We start from the raw sequence: 18216 nt of genomic DNA on the forward strand, positions 1-18216 counted from the left end.
AATGGAGCAAAGTGAGGGAGTTGATTCCAAAGGCGGGGAAAAAGAGGAATGAAAGAGTGAAGGTGAGCAGTGATTCGTGATTTTGGTAGTTTTACCAGAAGGGGTTTGTTGGCGGATCTTGAGCGCCCTGCGGAAATATGGTGGGGTCAAATCACAAACAGAGTAGGGGGGACAAGTACGTAGAGTTGACGGTAGAAAACAGAAAGATCACTGACCTGCCTGCGGTGAGAGAGGGTGAGAGGCCCAAAGACTCATCCTCATCGTGGGAGATACCAATGATCCAAAATGCCTTGGTTTCCACTGCGTGAAGCCGAGAAAGGTGAGAGGCAGGAGCACCAGCCCAGAATGGAGAGCAGTACTCCAGGCTGCGGATGAAAGCTTTGTATGTGGTCAGGAGCTCATTTGGGCCGAGGAAGGACTTTGCATGAAGGAGGATTCCCAGTCGGCGACTGGCTTTGGAGGTCAGGTTGGAAATCTGGCTTTCCCAGGAAAGATTATGGCAGATAGTGAGACGCAGAAGCTTGAAAGAAAGGACTTCTTCCAGAGGATTGTTGAGAAAGTAGATGGGTGGGGGGGGGGTGGGTTCCAAACAGTCCTTTCGAAGAGACAGTGAGCGTGTGAGATTTGTCAGGATTGAAAGACATGTTCCACGTGTTGGACAAGTTTGTGATTTTACCCAGATCTGCAAAGAGTGAAGAAGCTGCTGCTTACCGGTCTGAGGGATGACAGATGGTACGGCAGAGGGATGAGTCATCAGCAAAAAGATCAAGAGGATTTTCCAGAGAGTCGGAGAGATCATTGATGAAAACTACAAAAAGAACAGGGCCCAGAACGCTGCCTTGAGGAATTCCAGCCTGGACAGGAAGAGATGATGAAAGAAATCCATTTCGGGCCACACGTTGGCTGCGACAGGAGAGGAAGTCAGCGAGCCATGAGTGGATATGGCCTTGGATACCATAGGAAGAGAGTTTGGGTGCAGGGCAGGGTGCCAAACCGTGTCAAAAGCACGTGATATGTCTAGGGATATGGCTCTGATTTCATGTCCGGCATTGAGTACCTCCATCCATTGTTGGGAGAGCAGACGCAGCATATCCAGGGTAGTGAGACCTGGTCTGAAACGAAATTGACGATTGGAATTCAAGCCATTGGAGAAGAGGAATGATTTAATGTCTAAAGTGATGATAGATTCCATAATCTTGCTCATGATTGGGAGAAGGCTGTTGGAGAAAAGGAACGATTTCTTACCAACTGTGATGATGCATTCCATGACTTTGCTGATGATTGGAAGTCAACTGATAAGTCTGGAGTTAAGGAGATTCCCAGGGGCTTTTCTTGACCAAGTTTGTGGAAAAGCTCATGAGGGAGAGTGTAGTGTTTGACCTCCTTTAAAGTAATGATCCCAATATTGTGGAGTTGGAAGTGGGATAGCATTTTGGGGCAAGTGATCATAACAGTGTGTGCAAAGATTCTGTTAAGAGTGAGAATTTGGGATAATCGAGTAAGGCTGTTAGATTTCAAGAAAGCAAAAATTGAGGGTATGAGGAGAGAGGTGCTCTACATTGGGATAAACTAACAGGAGGGCCATCAGCATCAGAGAAATGTGCAACCTTTAAAGAGCAAAAGAGCAGTGTACAAAGGAAGTGCAGGTCATGGACAAAATATGGAAACACCACCAGAAGGTCACTTAGCAGGGTGTTCGGCCATCACGTACATCCAGGCATGAATATGATGTGGCATTGAGGCCACCACATACATCCAGGCATGGATATGACATGGCATGGAGTCAACAGACGCTCGAACTGTTCTGCAGGAATGTGGTACCGTTCTTCCACAAGGAAGTCCTCCAATTTATGTTGAGGCAGAAACTGCAGTCGAAGGCACTTCTCAAAACAATCCCAGAAATATTCTATGGGATTGAAGTCCAGTGATGTGGAGGGCCATGGAAGATGGGGAGCCTTGCCTTCGTGTTCCTCAAACCACCCGGTGGCAACACGTACCCTGTGGACTGGAGCATTATTGTCCTGAAAGACACCCCTCTCAGCTCTCCTGTTTTGCCTCATAGTCGGACTTAATGCCTGTGCATCAAGTTTGTCGAGTATGCACTTCCACCCACTGTTGCCTTTCGGTGGTGATGTCTTTCCTTCTTTTTTCAAGGCTGACATCACCTTCAAGACAGTTCATCATGACACGTTAGGAATTTCCGCAGCCTTAGTCACTGAAGCGTCTGCCAAATGAACACCAACAATTACACCCTGTTCAAACTTATTTGTGGGCAAGTATGTATATATATATATATATATATATATATATATATATATATATATATATATATATATATATATATATATATATATACATATATATACACATACATACATGTCCACAAATAAGTTCACACATTTACTACACGCAGTGTTATTGTTGATATTTGAGGGTTTAAAAGGTGGTAAGTTTATTTTGCGTTTCAGTATATATACAAGCCGGTAGGCAGACATGGGTAGTCAATCAAGTCGAATTTAGTCGTTTTCCAGCCGTTACTAGCCAACAAAAGCGTCCATAGAAACGGTTCTTCCTCACACATAACTAGGACATACCATGAACCTACCATACCAGTTTCATGTATATCTGACTCATAGTCTCTGAGATATAACGAACTTCGTTTTTTTATTGTTTTCGACCAGGGTTCATTCAAAGTCTATCTTCTCCGACAGTTTTCATAGGATCCGGCTGGAAGTTTTTGACAATATGGCTGAATGTACTGCCCACAGTCACTCGTGTCCCGATTTTTGATTTTCGAAATTTTTTTTTTTAATGATTTTTCAAAAATTTCAAAGTCCCGTTGCTTGGCAACGGATGGGCCCATAGCAACGGTTCTCATTTGCACACAACTAGGTCATGGTATGAACCTACCAAGTTTCATTGAAATCGCCATTGTATTAACTGAGCACTGGACCGAACAGACATACAGACAGACAGACAGACAAACATTTCGACGGAAATACTGACAATAAGGATAGAAAAAATTTCCAAAAAATCTCAATAGATTGACTACCCAATACATACATATATATATATATATATATATATATATATATATATATATATATATATATATATATATATATATATATATATTTTTTTTTTTTTTCATATATATATTTTTTCATATTACATATTGTTACGGATCTGGAAACCATATGCATTCAAACATACAGATATCACAAAGGTCAGTTATTCCGTTAATTACATGTGAGACAGGTCCCTTCCTTTTGTCTAGTGGGAGAATCAAAGGTGTGCGTTGCGATGTTCTTTTCAGTCGGTTATTACATCCAACGAACAAACAGACAACACCACTGAACAAGCGCTTCACTCGCCTAACTGGCGACTTGCTGTCCGAGGCAGAATCTCTGGCAGTTCCTTCTCGGCTTCCACAAACTTTGTAACTTATTTTTGACAAGTATGGGCACGCATGGAGTGGGGCGGGGTTTACCCGGCATGGCCGAAAACCCGACCAGAAAGGGCGGACCCATGGGAGCCCCGTCCAATCAGGGCAGACAGTGACGTCTGTTCCACCAAGCCCCGCCCCGTTCGGGGAGGTCCATAAAAGTTACGATGCCATCCTCAGCAGAGTTCTGAGAGGGTTCGGTCGTTGGTTCTGAGTAAGACTCTTGGAGGAGGAATGAGAGTTCTTTTGGAGGAGCAAGTTGGTTGGTGTGCGCTCTACATTTTGCTGGCGTTTGTGGAGTTTTCCTGGGTCCTGTCCGCGACCCTGATCTCCGCCCTGGGACTCCGACTTCCCCGCTCGGTTTCCTCCACGGGCATGAGCCCCACGTGTGTGACTGTGGGCCGAGCCGCACGACAAATAGCAGGTGTTACATCGCAGAGCACTCCCTTCAATGTGCAGGCACCCATGTGAAGTGCGACCCCCAGCTCGTGTCTCCCTCTCTGGCTGCAGGGATATTTCAATAAATCGTCTGAGTGTGCGTCTGATGTGTGTGGGACCATCTTTTAAGTAGAACTCTGAAGTGTTTTCCATCATTGTAAATTCTTGCTTGCATATCCACGATAAGTCTTGCCCTGTGTCTTTTTTTATTTGTGAATAAAACAATTGTAGAAATGTTTCCAGTTCGTTTCCATCCTTTCTTGCATTGGTCCAGCATGGTTCGGATCTGAGTTTTAACCGGGTTTTTGTTCCCGTTCATCTGCTCATCCTAGCCAGCACGGCTTTGGCAGTTCCGCTCGACTGCCACCGAACCAGAGTTAGAAGTCGGTAGGTGGAACTCTACCACAGTCGGTAGAGTGACCCTGTTCAAGCAAGACGTGCCGAGGGCGTGGTTCCCCGGTAGAAGACACCACGTAGCTAATTAGGTAAATTGGTTTGAGACAAAAAGACCCTACGCTATGCGGTGGAGGTATTGGCGTTCCACGGTCAGTGCAGCGACCCGCCAGCTCGCGGAATTATCCGGAGCGACGGCCTACAATTCCAGGTCGTCTGGTGGGAGACGATGTAACTTTCCCCACCTAATGGTCGTTCTCGCCACCGACCCCCAACAATATGTATTTATATATTTATATATATATATATATATATATATATATATATATATATATATATATATATATATATATATATACAGAAAAAAAAAAGACAGCATGTTGTACTTCACAAAAATATTGCATGTTGATCGGTGAATCTGAATGAAGATGTAAGATCAAGTGAAACGCACAAAGGATCTTTCTTAACACGTTGTTGTTGTTGTTATGGTGGCTATGGTTGTTGTTTTGTGTGGTCCTTCTGTGTTCTTTTACATTCTTTTATATTGCTTTGAGAAATATTACCATGTATATATAATCTTGTATGCTCTTTCCATGTCCTTATAAATGGTTCCTGCTGATGTAGAATAATATATGTTGCTTTTCTATATTGAGCTCCCCATCCCGCTTCTTCTCTTCAATTCCCCAGAAAGAGCTTTTAAAACAGGCCTCTGTGATTAAACAGACAAAACATTTTGTTCCAAGTAAATCGATTATTGGCATTCCAAACAAGCAAATCGATTATTAGCTTTGCAAGGGAAACATTTTTATTATCCTCCTCTGGCTGCAGGAGCCGCGACATTAAAGATGGAGGTCCTGCTTTCTTCATGTGGCACCTGGACGGATGTGTCTACTGAATAGTAATAGATTCTTCGGGAGATATATTATAAATCACAAGAGGGGGTGTTAACACTGCATAAGAATGTTGTGAGGCCTCCTCAAGAATATTGTGTACAGCCTTTATCCTCACATCTGAGGAAGGACAGAGCTGTGAGAGAGAGGGTCCAACATCGGGCTACTAGATCGATTTTGGGCCGAGCTAGACTAAGCTGTGAGTGGCGGCTGAAGGAGACAGGACTTCATATATTGTAAAGGAGGTGGTTACGAGGGGATGTGAAAGAGATGTTTAAGATCATGAAGGGTGTGTATGAGATAGGTGTAGTGGAGTTTTCCAGCTGAGTAGATGTTAGGACCAGGTGTCGTTGCTTGACGGTGAAGAAGATGAAAGGACAGATTTATGGCAGGGGTCTGTTTATCAGGCGGAGAGTGCAGGTTTATACATGGGAATGGAATGCTCTCCCAGGAAAGGTAATGGCAGAGGTAACAGTGGATAGGTTCAAATTTGAATTCGGTTAGTGCTACAAGCCTTGGGGATAGAAGGGTTTCTGGACATTTGCAGGAATGGGAGGTAACCGAGGTATGGATGGGTGATTGTATACACATAACTGTGTCATGATTGTGATATCTGTTTTCACATACATGTGTCATGATTGTGCAATATCTGTGAGAGGTTCTTGTGAAAAGGTGAATGTGTGTGTCACAATGTCTTCTCCTCTCCTCCCCCCCTTTTCCTTCTAAAATGACTTTTATCATCAAAGATACATGTATGTATATATATATTATATATATATATATATATATATATATATATATATATATATATATAATATGTTAGTGGGGGCATGTTTACACATTGTAAGCAAGAACGAACTGTGCATGCTTCCCCATTGTCTCGGATCGCTCATCAACATTTGATATTTCATTTATTTATATTTTTACTTACGGATGCTTTCCGATGATTCTGTGATTTTTTTTTTTTTTTGGTCCTGGTGTATCGGCTTTGATGTCCGTTGACATGCAAAATTACTGGCTTCCCCATTGCCTTGGGTCGCTCACCTGTATTTTTTTCTTTTTTTCATTTTTTTTTTCATTTACGCAAGCTTTCCAATGGTTGTGTGATTTTCCCGGCATATCGGCTTCCGATGTCCGTTGGTACACAAAATTACCATGCTTTTCCATTGTCTCGGGTCGCTCACCTGCATTTATTATTTTAATTGATTTATTTCCATTTATTTATATTTTCATTTATGTATTCTTTCCGATGGTTTCATGATTTTCACCAGTGTATCGGCTTTGATTTCCATTGGCACACAAAGTTCCATCTTTCTACGTCACCTAGAAGGTACTGATTTGTAATATATCAGTCAGTTAGTGAGTCAATGAACCAGTGATTCAGTGAATGTGGTTAGAATGACCTTTATATATTAGATACTAGCAAGAACAACCCGTCGCTTCGCTGACGGGGATATTAAAGAGGGGAGGGAGGGGAAAGAGAATAGGGAAGAAGGGAAGAGGGGGGAGGGAGGGTGAGGATGGAGGGAGGGGAGAGGAAGTGAAGGAGGGGGAAAGAGTGAGGGAGGGGGAAAGAGCGAGGAAGGGGGTGGGGGGGAGGAGTGCAACATCTCACCAAATATTGCTATACACTGCAGAAGGGAGGGGTGCGAGGAGGAGGTGAGAGAGGAAGAGGAAGAGGAAGATAGAAGGGTGGAGGTGATGTTGGCAAAGGGAATGATATGTTATGCTTAATGACTGAACACAAAAACAAACAAAACAAAAAAAACCTCATGTCAGAACAGCTGTACACATGACACAACAGAGTTTGTAAAGTAATCTGCTGGCTCATCTGCAAGAACTTTGATATCCCAGTTCCAGATAATTCGTGGGAACATGAACCAAAAGCAATCACTGAAAACATGGAAGTATCGCTCAGGTACGACCTAAATATCCAATCGAGTGTGAACATCGAAAACAAAGATATCGTACTTGGGTACAAAAGAGAGAAGAAGGCATTGCTCAGTGAGGTGTTAATCCCAGTGAATTTGGACTAAACGATGCAGAAGTCAAGAAAATCACCAAATACCTATCAAATCAAATACCTCAAGCATGAAGTGAAAAAATACTGTAAGCTGAAGAATGCCAAAGTTGTACCAGTGATGGTTTGAGCTCTGGGAATGATGACGAAGAACGTCACAAAGATATTAAAAACCATCCCTGGGAATATTACTACAAACAAACTACAGTTGGAAGCTCTCCGGGGCTCAACGACGATCCTGAAGAAAGCCCTCCGCACAAAACTTTGAGAAGAGAAAACTTCACAGCTTGGTCCATGAATCGTGTCTCCTTAACGAAATTAAAGTGGATACTTTGAGCCTGCCCTGCGAGCACTCCATTTCACATTCTGAAACCTGAATACGTAGATACCAATCAACCACACACACACACACACACACACACACACACACACACACACACACACACACACACACACACACACACACACACACACACACACACACACACACACACACACACACACACACACACACACACACACACACACACACACACACTTTGAGACCTCATAGGTCTCTGTTTCACCTCATGAGACCCACCCACCACATGTTGAGATAGCAGGCAACAACAGCAACTTGCATGTACATGAACACACATACACACACGGATACTTTGAGACCTGGGGTAAGAGCATTTAAAACCCACGCTATCTTCCTGGCAAAGGTCTGCCTGCATGCATGCATGCTCGTACATGTAGCGACCTTTGCACCCCACTGGTCAGTTCTCTCTGAATCTGATTCGTACATGCGAGTCCAATCAACAGAAAGGGAAGGTTGGGGAGCAAAGGGAAGAGTGGGAGAGTGGGAGAGTGGGAGAGAGAGAGTGGGAGAGAGAGAGATAGAGATATATATAGAGAGATATAGATTGATTGATTATATCTGGGTGGGAAAGAGGGGATAAGGTTGGGAGGAGAGAGAAGGGTGGGTGGGATAGGGGTGAGAGAGGCAGAGGGGTAAGAGAAGCTAGGGGGGGGGAAGAGGGAGAGGAGTAAGGGAGGGAGAGGGGTGAGGGATTCTGGCAGATGTGACGTCCGGTTAAACATCTATCTGAGAGATGGCACACACATTGATGAATCACCCTGCCTGGAAAACACCGGGATGACAGTTTATGGCATGGTCAGTATTCAAATCCAGGCTACACAGAGTGAGCATGCAAACAAATCTCTATGTTTTCCCGTCATGGTGTGGTGATTCATTATTTCATCACCGAAAAGATTTTTTACTCATCGTGGTCAAATAATTTATTTTGCCTTCCTACCTCCGGTATAGAACCGCTGTATGGCCATTGAAACTTAAACGCACGCCAAGTAAAACGATTGAATAAACTTTTGAAAACGAACTGTTTAATTTCTATTTCTATGTATTCATGCCGAAGTGACTGGTCGTATAATGGAAGATCGTAGAAAAAGGGGAACGTCGTGGAAAATCAAATGTCACATTTTCAGCGAGCCAGCCCCCTACCTGCTGCACCACAGAACAACACATGGCTAAGAATATGCGAGTGACCCCTGAACTTTGTTCAAGTCATTCGACGTACAGTATTAAGTGACAGTGTGAATATTGCAGAGCACTGGCTTAAGCACTCCGCCAAAATGGTTCATAAGAAACGGCTCACTTCGCACACGATTAGCAATCGCTGAACCGTCATATTAAACATGCACCTCCTGGAGATGCCAGAAATGTCAAATATGTCCGGATTGGACAAATGAACACTTTTCATGGAGTCAGACTGCTTGTAAGTTCGATTCTGGAGCTTACATTTTGTAATTCTGCTTAGTTTAAGAGATGCTCACAGTGATTTGCATGTGCGAAAATGAATAAAAGCCAGGAATGCTGACGTTTGTAAGCATTGCATTGTACCCAGAAATTCATAGCTATGACGACGAACAGGCATTCGAAAATATGAGTGAGGAAAGTGAAAAAAAAACAAAAAAACTTTACCGTTCAGAAATCGTTGCGGCCTGTTCCAAGTCACTGCATGGTTGAGCAGGCCAAAAAACACGGCAGCATCAGACACCAGCCAGGTTGATTAGGATATGTCTAAAGACTCCATAGAGAGTGGTGACCAAGGATGCGCCTGATAAAAGATATCTATACTAATAAGAGAGAGAGAGAGAGAGAGAGAGAGAGACAGAGAGACAGAGAGAGAGAGAGAGAGAGAGAGAGAGAGAGAGAGAGAGAGAGAGAGAGAGAGAGAGAGAGAGAGAGAGAGAGAGAGAGAGAGAGAGAGAGAGAGAGAGAGAGAGAGAGAGAGAGAGAGAGAGAGAGAGAGAGAGAGAGAGAGAGAGAGAGAGAGAGAGAGAGAGAGAGAGAGAGAGAGAGAGAGAGAGAGAGAGAGAGAGAGAGAGAGAGAGAGAGATAGATAGATAGATAGATAGATAGATAGATAGATAGATAGAGAGATATATATATATATAGAGAGATATAGAGAGATATAGAGAGATATATAGAGATAGGTGTGTGTGTGTTGTTGGTTGTCATCTCCACATAGGGGTTTCAGAAATTGGAACAGAGCCCTCGCAGGTTTCAAAGTATCCACCTCCATATGAGTGTGTGTTTGTGTATGTGTGCACATGTGTGTGTACGTGCAAGTTGCTGTTGTCTGCTATCTCCACATGTGGGTGGGTTTCAGAAGGTGAAACATAGACCCACCATGTCTCAAAGTGTGTGTGTGTGTGTGTGTGTGTGTGTGTGTGTGTGTGTGTGTGTGTGTGTGTGTGTGTGTGTGTGTGTGTGTGTGTGTGTGTGTGTGTGTGTGTGTGTGTGTGTGTGTGTGTGTGTGTCGTTGATTGGTATCTCCAATGGCGGGTTTCAGAATGTGGAATGGAGTCCTCCCAGGGTAGACTCAAAGTATCCACCTTTATTTCAGTAAGGGGTCGCAATTCATTGACCAAGCTGTGAAGTTTTCTGTACTGAAAGTTTTGTGCCGAGGGCTCTCTTCAGGACCTTCCAGGTGACGTACAAAGCTGAAATTTTGCATGCAGATGAACTACGAAGCCAGTACACCAGAAACAAATCACAGAATAGTCAGACAACATCCATAAATGAAAAAAAAACAACAAAAAAATATGGAGGTGAGTGACCTGAGGCAAATAAGGTTCATCTGCTTACACAATGTGTAAGCACACTCCACTAAGAAAGATATATATATATATATATATATATATATATATATATATATATATATATATATATATATATATATATATATATGTGTGTATTTGTTTTTTCCCAAAAAATAATGTGCATTTCAGGATTATTCCAAATCAAGTTATCCCAGGACACCCTCTGGGAAGCCTTTGTGATGAAGAGGAAACAACACAATTGTACGCATATTTGGAAATGTTTAAAATGCAGAAAAATTTATGTGATTATCCATTAATACTGAAGGGAGCTCAAAAGGTGTTTATATCTTCAATCAGTGTTTATATATAAATAAACTAAACTCAACAGACTCGACCACCGCAACTTTTAAACACAGAAACAAGAAGTGCATAACACAGTACACATTTTAACGGTGTAAGCATCTTCAGTGTTGCATTCCCACGTGCAAGTCGTGCCGTTAATGGTCTCTCTCTCTCCCTCTCTCTCTCTCTCTCTCACTTTTTTGCATAGAGGAGCTCTAATTCAGTGCGAAGTTCCATCTCATTGAGACAAACATTCTTTCAAGAAGGTACAACCTCATTGAAGTGCTTTCTCCATATGGCATGGCCTTGGAAAGACATGGCCTCAAGCAACGAGTGAGTTGAATGTTACAAGTGCCACTCACATCACAATATAACACGGGTGCTACTCTTGAGGTTGTGTCCCGAGTGGAGATGTCCAGCACCAAACTCCCCGACCCCTGGGAATTGGGATGGAAATGTAAGCAAGCGGCCTGTTACGTGGCACTCAAGAGTGCAGCTCTTGTCAGAAAACTTTATGCTGTGGCTCTTGAGGCAGCGTTGCATTAAACAAACTCCGTCGAAAGGTCATTGTAAACTGTGGCTTGGAATTAAGAGCCGTTTCGGATCCCAAAACATGACTGGGTGCAGCTAGGCGGGTGGCAGTGGTTTGAGGGGGGGATCATGGTCCCTGTGGGTGATGGCGGCACAATGGCTGAGTTATTTTTTTTGAAAAAAAAAACTGTTTGAAGCTTTATTGAAAGTTATTATCGCTCCTTTTTACTTGCTTTTCAGAAACAAAAATCAAAACTTTGTTCGTTTGTTACACTTTCCTCCTGTCCGTTTACATCACATGCGATCTGCGGATCAGTGAGTTTGCTTTGTCGCGGTGCGGAATGGACGCGCTTTTAAACAAACCGGGTTGTTCTGTAAGCTTCTCCGAAGATTGCACATTCAACTCCGGGGTTAGGTTCACGACAGAGCCATACATTTCACATCGGGATAAACTAATCATTAGATAAAGTCGTTGTAGAAGAAAGGTCGAAGTAATCAATAAATAAATATACCTGTATATCTATCTATCTATCTGTCTGTCCATTTGTCTGTCTCTCTCTCTATATATCCAATTTCATATTTCTTTATCATTTTAAAAATCCTTATCTCAAACTCTTGTCTCCAGTATATATGTACTATATTATAAGGGATGGTAATCTGATTCTAAGTCGGTATTCTGTTCATCAACATTCTTGGATTGTGGAGACTGCAGAGTCATCAGAATAGATTTTGTTTCTTTCACAAAAGGGTTGCTTGATGCTGTCAAACTTGATCTCTAATGTTATTCGCACTTGTGAAATGTCTATTACTTTGAAATGGGTGAGCATCTGTTGCAAATTTTTCCGTATAATCATAGTTTGTTCGGCCATTAGCCAAGACTACTATTTACTCGAATATTATGATTAGAGGGTGGGGGGAGAGGGGGAGCTGGGAAGGGGGGAGAGCGAGGGAGGAAAGAGGAGTCAGGACAGGGAGTGGGGGGGGTGGGAGGGGGGCAGAGCGACACCTCACCACACGTTGCTATACACTCCAGGAAGGTGTGTGGGAGTGAGGAGGATGTGGGCAAGAGGTGGGTGTGGGGAGGGAAAGGGGTTGTTCTGGACTTGCGTTTGATAGGGGGGAATTGAGGTTTGAGAGAGACTTGATTCTTAAATCCGAAACAATATTTCGATTCTGTACTTTAATTATTCTGTGAAAGTAGATCGTGTTTGCAAGGCAAGGCATGTTTGAATAGGCCAAATCAAAATGGCAGCTAAGACCCCTGTGAGGTGAAATTGGGCTGACCAAGGATAAGCCTTTCATGGAGGTAATCCATTAATTAATTATCTTCAAAGGGATGTTTAAATTTACACAGACACCCAATTTTCATTCATGCACTACCTTGGAGTTCCCTCAACACGCATTGAAAGTTTTGAGCCGCAAGGTTTAATGGTTTTGGAATTATTGAGGAGACACACACACTCTGACTGATTGACGGACTGATTGAGGCACACTGACATTTATTATAAAAGAAGATGTGTGCACATAGGATGCACTCGAGTAATTGCTTGCATTGTGCAAGCCTTCCCCACAAGTATATGTTTTTTTAAAAAATCAAATACAACAAAGACCTATCAGGTAACAGAAGATTTGATTTTGAAAATTATCAACCAGTTGCAGAAAATGTATGGCAATTGCTGATTGCTGAAATTACAACCTGTTCAAACACATGAAACAAGTATTTTGTTCAGTGGACTGTTACTTTTTAAAGTGTGTGTGTGTGTGTGTGTGTGTGTGTGTGTGTGTGTGTGTGTGTGTGTGTGTGTGTGTGTGTGTGTGTGTGTGTGTGTGTGTGTGTGTGTGTGTGTGTGTGTGTGTGTGTCTGTCTAATAAATTAGATTCATCGGATGTCTGTCTGTCTGTTCTTGTTTTTTTCATGGCCCGCTGGACTGACAACCACCAAATTTGGCACATAGCCCAAGTCTGATCCAGTGATTGTCCTCTGTATTTTCATCCACCACCCAAGCATTTAAAGATCATTTCCATTTCCTCATTTATATGCAATCTCATTGGTTAACATTGGTTAAAGCCCTTTCCTATTTGCAATGGTGATGGACAGGTTGACGGACGAGATCAGACTGGAGTCCCCATGGACTATGATGTTCGCGGATGACATCATGATCTGTAGGGAGAGTAGGGAGCAGGCTGAGGCGAGCCTCGAGAGGTGGAGGTACACACTGGAGAGAAGGGGAATGATAGTCAGTAGGAGTAAGACGGAGTACATGTGCGTAAATGAGAGGGAGGGTGGTGGTATGGTGCGGTTGCAAGGAGTTGAGGTGGGGAAGGTGGATGGGTTTAAATACTTGGGATCAACTGTCCAAAGTAACGGAGAGTGTGGGAGAGAAGTGAAAAAGAGAGTGCAGGCAGGATGTAGTGGGTGGAGAAGAGTTGCAGGAGTGATTTGTGACAGAAGGGTAGCTGCAAGAGTGAAGGGGAAAGTATACAAGACGGTAGTGAGACCAGCTATGTTGTATGGTTTGGAGGCGGTGGCGCTAACAAAAAGACAGGAAGCGGAGCTGGAGGTGGCAGAGTTAAAGATGCTGCGATTCTCGTTGGGAGTGACGAAGATGGACAGGATAAGGAATGAGTATATTAGAGGGACAGCGCAGGTAGGACGGTTTGGAGACAAAGTGAGAGAGGCGAGATTGAGATGGTTTGGACATGTGCACAGGAGGGAAACGGAGTATATCGGGAGAAGGATGTTGAAGATGGAGCCGCCAGGCAGGAGGAGAAGAGGAAGGCCAAAGAAGAGGTTCATGGATGCGGTGAGGGTGGACATGCGGGCGGTTGGAGTGTCAATGGAAGATGTGGAGGATAGAGCGAAATGGAGACGGTTGATCCGGTGTGGTGACCCCTAACTTGAGCCAGCCGAAAGAAGACGAAGAAGATTCGTTAACAGATACCTCGTGACATATCACATGGCCAAAGGCCAGCGCACCTAATTGAGTGAGCTGTGTCTTCCACCCATTGGCTCACAGCTGGCCTGACTCCACAGACAATTGCAACCCAACTAAATAAATAATACGTTCACCGTTTTTGTGCTGCAGTTAGCCAAAGCTATCTGCTACAGTCAGTGGTGTATAGTACGTTCCTAATCGCAATCGCCACGGCATGTCCGTTCCTTGAAGATACATACATACATACATACATACATACATACATACATACATACATACATACATTTCTAGAAACATATATAGAAACATATATAGAAACATATATATATATATATATATAAACATATAAACATATATATATATATATATATAGAAACATATATATATATATATATATATATATATATATATATATATATTTATATATATACATACATACATATATATATACCTGGTGTTGGCTTAGTGGTTAGGGTGGCTGCTTGGGATCCGAGGGCCCTGAGTTCAAGCCCCGTTGGGCCACTGAATTAATATACACCTGGAGGTTGACTCAGCCTGTCATCCTTCCGAGGTCGGCATAATGAGTACCAGTGTACTGATAAGGGGGACACTGCATCAGCGGCATAGCTGCGTCCCAACTATTGATGCAACCAGCAGCCACAGGCTGCACTCGATAGAGAGAGACTAATAAATATCAATGTATGTGTGTTTCAGTGTCTCCCCTCAACTCCAAAACCCTGAAACCTATCAGCCTGAAACTTTGCATGCATACAAAGAAAATTCCAAGGAAGTGCAAGAGTGAAAATTGGGTGTTTGGGTTAATTAATACACCCCTTTGAAGATAATTAATTAACGGCCTTATTTAATTATATCCTTTATCACGCGATCCACGGCCACCTCGCTCTCTGGGGTGTTAAGGCGTACCCTCGCTGGCATCTGAAGCTGCCACGTTTTTTGGCCTGCTCAACCATGCCTTGACTTGGAACAGGCCACAACGATTTCTTAACGATAAAGTTTTTTTTTCACTTTGCTCACTCATATCGAATGCCTGTTCATCATATAGGCCTGCGGTAAACCTCGATAAAGGGGTATATTTTAGGAATTCAATCAACTGGCTAACACAAAGCTACAACAGGTCTCATATGAAAGATGGTGATCTCAGTTAAACATTTAGCCCTGTTGTCCTCATATTTTGGTATGCGGTCCATGAAATATTCACATTTGAAGGATACACCCGTCTGAATATTTGGACCATTTCAGAAAATCACATAATCTATATTAATATTTCGGCACGCCCCTTTCTTTGTTCCACCATCAGATTTTTGTTACTGCATGAAATGAAACAAGATTTGGCACATATACTAATGATATTATTGTCTTCCTTAAGAGGCCCCTCAAAATTCGTTTTGATGCATTTTCACAAACTCCAACGGATTCCATTCAAATTCGGTATGATTATGGCTTTTGGTCCAACTTAGGTCATTGGCTATAAATTTTTTCCATAGCACTTCCGATATTCGAAAAAATCGATAAATCGATATCCCTTATGGGATTTTCCATTCAAATCCACTCAAGTTTAAGGCCTACGGGGGACGCAAATTTCCACTTCGCCTAACAGCTAACTCTAACCCTAACCGCTAACCCTAACCGCTAACCCTAACCGCAAACCCTAACCCTAACTGCAACCCTAACCGCTAACCCCTAACCACTAACCCCTAACCGCTAACAGCTATTCAGGAAATTTGCAAGAAAGCCCAGGCAACGCCAGGCTTTATTGCTAGCCCGAGCAACGCCGGACATTACTACTAGTTTCCCATAAACTACAAGACAAAGAGCCCTCTTCCGACATGTTTGGTATTGAAATGTGTCGATTGGACAGGAGAATAATGTAGTATCACAACCACATCATTATATGTTTGGGTTAGGGTTTAGGTTAGGGTTAGGGTTAGGGATGCTGAGAGCAGCGGTGGCATTGTTGGCCTAATGAGAAAGGAGTCTGCACTACTTCAGTGGACAATCACACGACAAAGCTTGGGAGAATATGCATCTGCCATACGATCCAGAAGTGGGACCATCCACAAGGATGACATGGGTCATGAACAAATGCGCCCTGCAGCTCTGAACCGTGATGAATGTACATAGCATGTACAGCGATTAATTTGTCATGTCGAAGACAATATGACACATCCGTTCCTGACCACTGATCATCCAGATGAACATCTTGTGAATATATCAAGTGGTGTCATCACTTCCAAGGATATTCAGAAGTCCTTGTTGTCTGTCCAAGACCTGGGGAAAAGACAGATGGAAGAGTACATCACAGAATCTCTTTGCACTGGGGGGGGGGGCAGAGAAGCATGTACCAGCCAATCCCAAAATCCAAACTCAAAACGTTTTCGATTTCCAAAAAGAAAACAAAAATCCTGATTTTGGGTCAGAAAGCATTGGTTACAATCAACCCGGAAATGGTTTTCCGCCATGCTTTGCTATTGACTCAAGTCCACCCTGACCTGAACATGAAGCACGTCCTGAGCTATCCCATTACGTCTGTTCCGACATCTATCTTTCATGAAGATGGAGCTCCACGGAAGAACACCAAAGCAGAACTAGGGCATATTCTCGAGGGCCTAGTCGATGAAGAGCATGAAAACACTGCCAGTGATAACCAACATCGCAGCGTGTACATCAGGGATGGTATGGCTGCAACTCCATATCCTGGGTGGAAATGGTGGTACGTTTGGTAACTTGGCGCAGTGTTACCTAAACCAGTTGCTTCATTGCATCAAAACACACCACACCCTCATCGACGTCTTCGACCAATATGATGATGTCAATTCTGTGAAGACAGAGGAAAGAACGAGACACCTTGCTGTTGCTGGTGGATCCCGAAGCTACCCAGTCATTGCTGGACGCCCAGTACCACAATGGACGAAATTCATGGCTCCATCATCAAACAAATCCACCTTGACACACTTCATCTGTAGTCACGTCACGCAACATGCACCAGCAGCAAAAGAACTTTCAGATCACCAAGAAAAGCGGATCTATTTGGCTGGTGGCTTCTCTGATGGTTCGCTTACAGCATGCCTTTCATCTGCAGGAATGTATCATGACAGTCAACTCGCATCAATGCAGGAAGAGGCAGATTCTCGGATATTTCTTCATGTGAAGCATGCATATGATGAGTTCAGACGTAACAATGTGCGTGGGTCCATTACAATCAAATCAGCAGACACTGATGTGCTTGTCTTAGCAGTCCACTACTTTCCACAGTTGCGGGACACTGCTGAAATATGGATAGAGAAAAGATCATCAGCAGGATGCAAGCTTATCCCGGTCCATCAGATATGTTACTGCTTGCTTCCAGAAATGTGTACCCGGCTTCCTGCGTTTCATGCCCTGACAGGATGTGACTGTATCAGCATTCTTCGGCTATGGTAAAAAGAAAGCACGGAAAGCTATGAAGACACTGCATCTTCAGAATAATGGTCCACACCTCGAAGTCCTCGCCACTGATGATCTCCAGGAGGCAGTGACTGCTTCAAGACATTTAGTCAGTGCCATGCATGATTCTCAAGGGAAATATATGGATGCACACACAAATTTGAATGATCTTCGGGAGAAACTCGCAGTGACCAAAGATGTCCCAGTGCAAAAGTTGCCTCCGTCCGAACCAGCTTTTCTCGAACATGTGAAGAGATCCGTTCACCAAACCCGAGTATGGATGAATGCCCACCTGGCAAATCCAGAAATTCCCACACCGGAGGGTCGTGGATGGTACAGAGGAGAAGGTGTGCTGCATCCCACATTGTTTGATGGACCCACATCAGCGTAGATGTTAGATGGTCTTGCGTGTTCATGCCGTGGTAGTGAACCATGTACCAACAGCTGCAGCTGCTCACAAGACAGTTTGCCTTGCACTAGCGAGTGCATGTGTGCCACCAGTGACGGACAGTGTGGCAACGAACTGTCACATGGTGACCAAAATGACACGGACAGTGATGGTTGAACATATCGAGGACACTCGCTCAAAATATATGTTTTAGTTCATTTCTCGTAGAACAATGTGTATTGGTGTAACATATAGTTATCACATCACTTGTACAAACTTCAGTC

General features: G+C 43.4%; 1 long non-coding RNA gene across 1 annotated transcript in view; it reads left to right on the top strand.

The window, feature by feature from the left end:
• LOC147030391 (uncharacterized) overlaps window positions 1–11572 on the top strand; it is a 98485-nt gene extending 86913 nt beyond the window's left edge. Inside the window, exon 5 of the long non-coding RNA XR_015056334.1 lies at window positions 10842–11572. This is a non-coding gene — a long non-coding RNA (uncharacterized LOC147030391). The remainder of the gene's footprint in view (window positions 1–10841) is intronic.
• Window positions 11573–18216: the final 6644 nt, after the last annotated feature.

The sequence above is a fragment of the Eptatretus burgeri genome, chromosome 3 (assembly GCF_056783735.1).
Source record: "Eptatretus burgeri isolate ZD-2024b chromosome 3, Ebu_testis_v1, whole genome shotgun sequence".
In the NCBI taxonomy this organism is placed as follows: domain Eukaryota; kingdom Metazoa; phylum Chordata; class Myxini; order Myxiniformes; family Myxinidae; genus Eptatretus; species Eptatretus burgeri.